Here is a 10,117-nt window from a genome sequence, read left to right as displayed (position 1 = left end):
AAGAGAAGAGAAGAGAAGAGAAGAGAAGAGAAGAGAAGAGAAGAGAAAAACTACTTTTGGAGCTGATGGGTTGAGCTACTTCTGATTACTCTCTTATTGATTACTTCATTAGTGCTACCAAACAAAACTGTCGCAGGTGCACAAAACAGCACCACTTGTCCTACCTACAAGCTGGGGATCAGGAATGATGGTTGAACTGACCTGCTGTTGTATTCCTAACTTCTCTTCCCTTCACCATCATGATATCACACACATGAACTGGCTCTCATTGTGGAAATATAAGTAAAAGTTAGTATGTGTTTTAACTGTAAGGTATACAAGCCAAATAATCTAACCTGAGCTCCAAAGCCCATCACTCAAAGATTTACATCAGGGCCACAGAGGAGGAGGGGATGACAGCACAAAACATCTGCAGGAACCTCTGGAAAACTGTGGCAATTATTCAAAATATGCTCAACCACAGAGTTTTGGACTGAGTCTTCCTAATATTTCCAGATCCCACAGGACTATTTCATAATGGGAATGAATTAGAATTTAAGCTTCAGTAATCAGAAGCCTTTTTCCCCTTATATTAATAATTTCCCCCTTACCTTCCTTCTAATCAAATTCTTTTTCACTTTTTAATCCTCAGGTGTAAAATGGGGATGTTGCGATTAGAAGATCTCCTTAAATTTTTCCAATCCCAACAAAGTATAACTCACAAATTCCAAATTTAGCTTCAGTGGGGGACTAGATAAAAAGTACAAGCATGGCCAAAACATGGTAGCAAAAAGTGATTAAAAAGAAGGAATATATTACTGTGGCCACAAGATTTTCCATCAGCCTTACTACCCTAATTCTTCCTCATTTTATTCCACACAAGATATGTTTTCTTATAAATATCTATGCTCTCTGAAAACATGTTCAACATCACTAATCAAAAGAGAAATGCATATCAACCACAATGAGCTATCACCTCACACCCCTTAGAATGGCTGCTATCCAAAGAACAGAAAATAACAAGTGTTAATGAGATGGAAGAGAAATTAGAACCTTCATACACGGTTAGCGGGAATGTAAAATGGTGCAGCCAACTATGGAAAGCAGTATGGTGGTTCCTCAAAAAATTAAAAACAGAAATACCCTGGGACACCTTGGTGGCTCAGTCGGTTAAACGTCCGACTTTGGCTCAGGTCATGATCTCATGGTGTGTGAGTTCAAGCCCCACATTGGGCTCTGTGCTGACAGCTCAGAGCCTGGAACCTGCTTCAAATTCTGTGTCTCCCTCTCTCTCTCTGCCCCTCCCTTGCTCTCTCTCTCTCTCTCTCTCTCTCTCCCTCTCAAAAATAAATAAACATTAAAAAAAAACTTAAAAAAAAAAAAAAGAACTACCCTATGATTCAGCAATCCCACTTTCTGGTATGTGTTTCAAAAAAATTCAAAGAAGGGTATCAAAGACATATATGCACACCTGTGTTCACTGCAGTATTATTGACAATAGCCAAGAGGTGGAAGCAACCCAAATGTCCATCAACAGATGAATGGATAAAGGAAATGTGGTATAAATATACAATGGAATATTATTCCACTTTGAAAAAGAAAGAAATCCTACAATTTGTGACAAGATGAATAGGTCTGGAGGACTTGATGCTAGGTGAAATAAGCCAGACACAGAATGACAAATAATGCCTGATTCCACTTTCATGAGGAATCTCCAATAGCCAAATTATTTCTCTCATAGAACTACAGTGTAGACAGAATAGTGGTTACCAGGATCTGGGTGAAGGGGGAAATGAGGAAATGCCAGTCAGAGGATACAATTCACTGAAGCCAGATGAGTGAGTTCTGGAGATCTACAGTACAATATAGGGCCAACAGTTGACAATATTGTATTGTGTACGTAAAAATTTGCTAAGAGGGTAGATCTTATGTGAAGTGCTCTTACCACAGAAGAAAACATCTATTAAAAACAAGTAAATAAAAAAATGTTTAGAAAAAAAGGGGATGAGGGGGAACTTTTAGAGGTGAGGTGATGAAGGTTTACAGCCTTGAATATGGTGATAGTTTCATTAAGTGTGAACTCATTTCCAAACTCAACAAGTTGTTGTATACATTACACATACATACCTTTATTTTACATCAGTCATACCTCAATAAAGTAGTTTAAGAAAAGAAAGAAAAAAAAAGTAGTCATTGAGGGCTGGGGGAAGAAAGGAATTCTTTAATGGGTATAGAGTTTCAGTTTTGCAAGATAAAGTTTTAGAGGTCTATTGCACAACAGTGTGAGCATACTTAACACTAATGAACTGTATGCTTAAAAATGATTAGAATGAGGGGCGCCTCGGTGGCTCAGCTGGTGAGGAATCCAACTTCGGCTCAGGTCATGATCTCATGGTTCGTGAGTTTGAGCCCTGTGTCAGGCTCTGAGGCCCTGTTTCAGATTCTGTGTCTTCTGCTCTCTCTGCCCCTCCCTTGCTTGTGCGCTCTCTCTCTCTCTCTCTCTCTCTCTCTCTCTCTCTCAAAAATAAATAAATATTTAAAAATTATTAGAATGGTAAATTTAATGCTGTATGTTTTTTTTAATGTTTATTCATTTTTGAGAGAGAGACAGTGTGAGCTGGGTAGGGGCAGAGACAGAGGGAGACACAGAATGTGAAGCAGGCTCCAGGCTCCGAGCTGTCAGCACAGAGCCCAACACAGGGCTTGAACTCACGAACTATGAGATCATGACCTGAGCCGAAGTCAGACACTCAACCAACTAAGCCACCCAGGTGCCCCTAATGTTATATGTTTTTTACCAGGAGAAAAAAAAAAAACCTATGCCCAATATTAAAAAGAACTTGAGTAATGAAGCAAGCTACTTCAAAAAACCAAACACATGCCCGTTGTAGAAATGGCAGGCATATGTAAGTGCTTACCTCACTTGATGGAAAGCTACTTCACAACCTCCAGCTTCATGAACAGATTTTGCCTGATTCACAGACCAAGAAAAATTCTTCCTCTAACTCAAAGGCAACCCCAAATGCCTCTCTCTGCTCCCAGCAGGGCATACCACCACCTGGCATTCTCTATTCCCCAGATGGTCGCTGTATCATTTATTTTAGCCCCTTTTCACTACCCACTTAACAAAAAAGCAAAATGAAGCTAATATCATAGCCTATTTTTCTGTTCTTGGAGAAGCCGCCTCTGGATTTAGACCCACAGTCCAACCTGCAAATCCACCTGTCCTGTGCTCAGGTTTTCTACTCTGACCATACGTAGTCTAGAGAAGTCATTCAAGTTTGTGCTAAGCTTCCAGCCAGGTGAAAGAAAGTTAGAGGCTGGCACCTGTTAGTTTTACTACAATTGTGTGTGTATGGCAGGGGGTGTCCCAGTCAAAGGGCATCCAAATGAATTGTCATGGGGAAGATTGGCCAAATGGTATTTTCAGTAATTGCTTTGCAGTTTACATTACATCTCCAGAGCCTTCAAGGAAAAGTCATGTGCTCTGCAGGTTATAACCCTGAGGTCACAACAAGTGTTGTATTTTACTTTAAAACTCACTCTCAAATTCACCATCTCCTTCTCCCCTTCTCTCTTCCATTCTTCTTTCTGTCTCTCAAAGCAATCTAGATTTTCCCAAGGTTCAATTTATTCCCTAAATGAAACAACAGCCTGTTTACAAGGTCCATTCAAGCTACTCAGATTGCATTGTTTCAGTTCAGAAGTTAAAATTTCAGGTACAGAAGTGCCTCGTTTGTGGGAAAATTGGTTCCTTACAAGTTACTATGTGATAACCATAGTCCTGTGTCCTTCCATGAATGCCTGTGCTAATTTGTTTCATGAAATATTGTCTTGCCTGGCACATATTCCCTCTCTCTAAGCTTTCCTAAAAATCTTCCAAAAACAGCCAACCTAGCAGTAATATCTTTGACATCAGCCTTAGCAATATTTTTCTAGATATGTCTCCTCAGGCAAGGAAAACAAAAGCAAAAGTAAATCATTGGGACTACACCAAAATAAAGAGCTTTTTTGCACAGCAAAGGAAACAATTTTTAAAAAAAGCAATCTACTGAATGAGAGAAGATATTTGTAAATTACATATCCAATATGCAAGTCAGCTATGCTCACCACTATACCACCAACGCTGCACGGCTGCAAATTATATATCAAATATGGAGTCAATATCTAAAATATATAAAGAACTTAAACAAGTCAACACCAAAAAAAAAAAAAAAAACCCAAATAATCCGACTTAAAAATGGGCGGAGAGCCTGAATAAACACTTTCCAAAGAAGACATACAGATGGCCAAAAGACACATGAAAAGATGCTCAACATCACTCATCATCATGTGAAAGTGCAAATCAAAACCACAGGATATATCCTCATACCAGTCAGAATGGCTAGAATCAAAAAGATAAGAAATAACAAGTGTTGGTGAGAATGTGGAGAAAAAGGAACCCTCGTGCACTTTTGGTGGGAATGCAAACTGGTGCGGCCGCTGTGGAAAACAATATGTAACTTCCTCAAAAAAATTAAAAATGGAAATACCATACTACCAATAATTCCACTACTGGGTATTTACACAAAGAAAATGAAACCACTAATTTGAAAAGATATATGTGCCCTTATGTTTATTGCAGCATTATTTACAATAGCCAAGATATGGAAGCATCCCAAGTGTCCATAGATGAATGGAGATAGATGAATGGAAAAAGATGAATGGAGAAAGATGTGGTATATATACCTAATGAAATATTACTGAGCAATAAAAAGAATAAGATCTTGCTATTTGTGACACCATGGATGAACCTAGAGGATATTATGTTAAGTGAACTAAGTCAGACAAAAAAGACAAATATGATATGATTTCACTTATATGTAGAATCTAAAAAAATAAAGCAAACAAACAAAAAAAAACAAAACAAAAAAGCAGGAACAAACTCATTAATAAGAGAACAGACTGATGGTTGCCAAAGGGAGGGGGATAAGAGGATGGGCAAAATGGGTGAAGGGGAAAGTAAACACGGGCTCCCAGTTATGAAATGAGAAAAGTCACAGGGATGAAAGCCACAGCATAGAGAATATAGTCAGTGATATTGTAATAGCATTGTATGGTGACAGATGGTAGCTACACTTGTGGTGAGCGTAGCATAACATATAGAGTTGTTGAATCACTCTGTTATACACCTAAAATTAATGTGACATTGTCCATCAACTAAACTTCATTAAATTTTTCAATTAAATAAAATAAAAATAGCCAACCTGCCAATCATTTGGCTAGTACACCAAATATAAGGTTATTGGGAGGATAAGGAGAATAATTTCATTTATAAATGTGGTGGCTTGTATGACATCAACTGAGCTAAGCTGGAACTACATCTCCCAGAAGTCCTTTCTCTGCATGGTTCTGGGTTAGGGTTACACCCACAAGAGAGTGTGCAGGAGATGGGAAGGTGGGAAAGTGTTTACACTGAGATAGAGGGAGCTGGGGCACGTGCCGTTGTTGTCCACTCACACTCACTGATTTCTAGGCCCAATTTGTTGGCTTTGGACACACCCAGGCTCACAGTCCTGTCCATTTCTGGCTGGATCTGCTCCTTAGCTTCTCTGAATCCTGGGCCACGTTCATGAGCAGCTTTGGGGTAAAATGTGCCAGCAGGTCACCCACATCATTGAAGTTGGAGGTTTGGAGGCATTGAGAGACTGATGTGTGGGTTCCAGTTTATCTTTATGGGTTCCAGTTTGCCCTTTCTCTCCCCCATTTCATGTCCATCTTCCCTTGCAGACTGTTGGCCTCACTGGCCTCAGGCCCAGCACCAGACCCAGACTAACCAGACTTATGTATACTACTCAACCAGCTCCCACAATTGCATAAGGTCTTATATCTATAATAAATTCTTTATATCACATATATGCTTCTGCTTCACTGATTCAACCTAACTAATTTATGGAGGAAAGAAGTCAGCAAATGACATGTGGAAGCTGAAATTCTTTGGTCCAAATTGTTCTCTATAATGGCATTCCCTTGGATGGCTGAAGAGAAAGGTGGTGGCATCCAGATTTAAATATGCCATTTTCTTGTGAACCTCACTGTGAGCAGCACCCAGAACAGCTTCCAGCCTTCCTTGAGCTCTCTCTTCATAGTTGTACCCTTACCCTTACCTGTTGGTTCTTGTCTGTTTAGAGTCACTTTATATCTGAAATCAGACCTGTGTATATCAAATTATAATTGCTTGCTACAAATATACAGTTTCTTCATTTCTCATTAAGCTTTATCTAGCAATAATTCTGAAAACTTCAGACCCAAGAATCTCTCCTTTATGGGATGGAGAAGAACACTAGCTACAAGTCAAAACCAGCTCTGTTCAATCAGACCTTTGGGCAAGCGCCTGAATCTCTTTGGATCCTCCAACCTTCCCCTGCAGAGAGAAAGAACTGGAACTGATCTCTCAATACCCTTCCATCTTCAAACATTCCATTCAAAATACATCTTCTAAATAACACTCTATATACACTAAGAGAAGTTTCATCTTTAAAGGAGCTGGAAGTAAATATTTCCAGATGCAAATATTTAGACTTTTGTACATTTTCAAAAATATGTCAAACCACAGACACAACTATATAGACGCATATTTCAGAGTGAAACACAGTAAATTTAATATTCAATCACTGTTACCAAGTTTATTTTTTTTAATTTATCTGCTGTTTATTTAAAAAATTTTTTTTCAACGTTTTTTATTTATTTTTGGCACAGAGAGAGACAGAGCATGAACGGGGGAGGGGCAGAGAGAGAGGGAGACACAGAATCGGAAACAGGCTCCAGGCTCTGAGCCATCAGCCCAGAGCCTGACGCGGGGCTCGAACTCACGGACCGCGAGATCGTGACCTGGCTGAAGTCGGATGCTTAGCCGACTGCGCCACCCAGGCGCCCCTAAATTTATCTGCTGTTTAATTTACATCCAAGTTAGTTAGCATATAGTGCAACAATGATTTCAGGAGTAGCTTCCTTAATGCCCCTTACCCATTTAGACCATCCTCCTCCCACAACCCTTCCAGCAACCATCTGTTTGTTCTCCATATTTAACAGTATTTTATGTTTTGTCCCCCTCCCTGTTTTTATATTACTTTTGTTTCCCTTCCCTTATGTTCATCTGTTTTGAATCTTAAAGTCCTCATATGAGTGAAGTCATATGATATTTGTCTTTCTCTAACTAATTTCACTTAGCATAATACCCTTCAGTTCCATCCATGTAGTTGCAAGCGGCAAGATTTCATTCTTCTTGATTGCCGAGTAATACTCCATTATATATATATATATATATATATGTATATATATACATATGTATATATACATATATATATGTATATATACATATATATATATGTGTGTGTATATATATATGTATATATATATATATACATATATATATATATGTATACCACATCTTTATCCATTCATCCATCGATGGACATATGGACATTTGGGCTCTTTCCATACTTTGGCTATTGTCAATAGCACTGCTATAAACATTGGGTGCATGTGCCTCCTCAAAACAGCATACCTGTATCCCTTGGATAAATACCTAGTAGTGCAATTGCTGGGTTATAGGGTAGTTCTATTTTTAATTTTTTGAGGAACCTCCATACTGTTTTCCAGAGTGGCTGCACCAGTTTGCATTCCCACCAGCAGTGCAAAAGAGATCTTCTTTCTCCACATCCTTACCAACATCTGTTGCTGCCTGAGTTGTTCATTTTAGCCATTCTAACAGGTGTAAGGTGGTATCTCATTGTGGTTTTGATTTGTATTCCCCTGATGATGAGTGATGTGGAGCATTTTTTCATGTGTCGGTTGGCCATCTGGATGTCTTCTTTGGAGAAGTGTCTATTCATGTCTTTTGCCCATTTCTTCACTGGATTCTTTGTGTTTTGGGTGTTGGGCTTGATAAGTTCTTTATAGATTTTGGATACTGACCCTTTATCTGACATGTCATTTGCAAATATCTTCTTCCATTCCATCGGTTGCCTTTTAGTTTTGCTGACTGTTTCCTTCACTGTGCAGAAGTTTTTATTTTGATGGGATCCCAATAGTTCCACTTTTGCTTTTGTTTCCTTTGCCTCTGGAGACGTGCTGAGTAAGATGTTGTTGCGGCAAAGGTCAGAGAGGTTTTTGCTTGCTTTCTCCTCTAGGATTTTGATGGCTTCCTGTCTCATGTTTAGGTCTTTCATCTTTGTTGAGTTTATTTTTCAGTATGGTGTAAGAAAGTGGTCCAGGTTCATTTTTCTGCACATTGTTATCCAGTTTTCGCAGTACTACTTGCAGAAGAGACTGTATTCCTTCCATTGTATGTTCTTTCCTGCTTTGTCAAAGATTAGTTGGCCATATGTTTGTGGGTCCATTTCTGGGTTCTCTATTCTGTTCCACTGATCTGTGTCTGTTTCTGTGCCAGTACTGTCTTGATGATTACAGCTTTGTAATGTCTTGAAGTCCAGGAGTGTGCTGCCTCCAGCTTCAGTTTTATTTTTCAAGTTTGCTTTGGATATTCAGGATCTTTTCTGGTTCTATACAAATTTTAGGATTGTTTGTTCTAACTCTGTGAAGAATGCTGGTGTTATTTTGATATGTATTGCATTGAATATGTAGATTGCTTTGGGTAGTATTGACATTTTAACCATGTTTGTTCTTCCAATCTAAGAGCATGGAATATTTTTCCATTTTTGGGGTGTGTCTTCTTCAATTTCTTTCATAAGCTTTCTGTAGTATTCAGTATATAGATTTTTCACCTCTTTAGTTAGGTTTATTCCTAGGTATTTTATGGGTTTGGTGCAATTGTAAATGGGATAGATTCCTTGATTTCTCTTTCTGTTACTTTATTATTGGTGTATAAGGAACACATTAATTTTATATCCTGCAACTTTGTTGAATTCATGGATCAGTTCTAGCAGTTTTTTGGTGGAGTCTTTTGGGTTTTCCATATAAAATATCATGTCATCTGCAAAGAGTGAACGTTTGACCTCCTCCTGGCTGATTTGGATGCCTTTTATTCCTTTATGTTGTCTGATTGGTGAAGCTAAGACTTCCAATACTATGTTGAATAACCATGGCCAGAGTAGACATCCCTGACTGTAGAGGGAAAGCACTCAGTTTTTCCCCATTGAGGATGATATTAGCAGTGGGTCTTTTCATATATGGCTTTTATGATCTTGAGGTATGATCCTCTATCCCCACTTTCTTGAGGGTTTTTATCAAGAAACAATGTTGTATTTTGTCAAATTCTTTCTCTGTATCTATTGAGAGGATCATGTGGTTCTTGTCCTTTCTTTTATTGATGTGATATATCACATTAATTGTTTTGCGGATATTGAACCTGCATCCCAGGTATAAATCCCACTTGGTCGTGGTGAATAATTCTTTTAATGTATTGTTGGATCCACTTGGCTAGTATCTTGTTGAGAATTTTTGCATCCATGTTCATCAGAGAAATTTGTCTATAGTTCTTTTTAGTGAGGTCTTTGTCTGGTTTTGGAATCAAAGTAATGCTGGCTTCATAGAAAGAGTTTGGAAGTTTTCCTTCCATTTCCATTTTTTGGAACAGCTTCAAGAGATTAGGTGTCAACTCTTCTTTAAATATTTGGTAGAATTCCTCTGTAAAGCCATCTGGCCCTGAACTCTTGTGGTTTTTTTTGTTTTTGGGGGGTTTGGGGGGGGAGACTTTGATTACTAATTCAATTTCTTTACTGGTTATGGGTCTGTTCCAAATTTCTATTTCTTTCTGTTTCAGTTTTGGTAGTTTATATGTTTCTAGGAATTTGTCCATTTCTTACACATTGTCCATGTTATAGAAGTATAATTGCTCATAATTTTCTCTTATTATTGTTTGTATTTCTTCTGTTCTGGTTGTGATCTCTCCTCTTTCATTCTTGATTTTATTTATTTCAGCCTTTTCCTTTTTCTTTTTGATCAAACTGGCTAGGGGTTTATCAATTTTGTTAATTCTTTCAAAGAACCAGCTCCTGGTTTCATTGATCTGTTCTACTGGGTTTTTTTGTTTGTGTGTTTTGTTTTGTTTTTTGGTTTCAATAGCATTGATTTCTGCTCTAATCTTTATTATTTCCTGTCTTCTGCTGGTTTCGGGTTTTATTTGCTGTTCTTTTTC

Source organism: Panthera uncia, chromosome C2 (assembly GCF_023721935.1).
Source record: "Panthera uncia isolate 11264 chromosome C2, Puncia_PCG_1.0, whole genome shotgun sequence".
Lineage (NCBI taxonomy): Eukaryota > Metazoa > Chordata > Mammalia > Carnivora > Felidae > Panthera > Panthera uncia.
Note: the sequence above shows the minus strand (reverse complement) of the source record.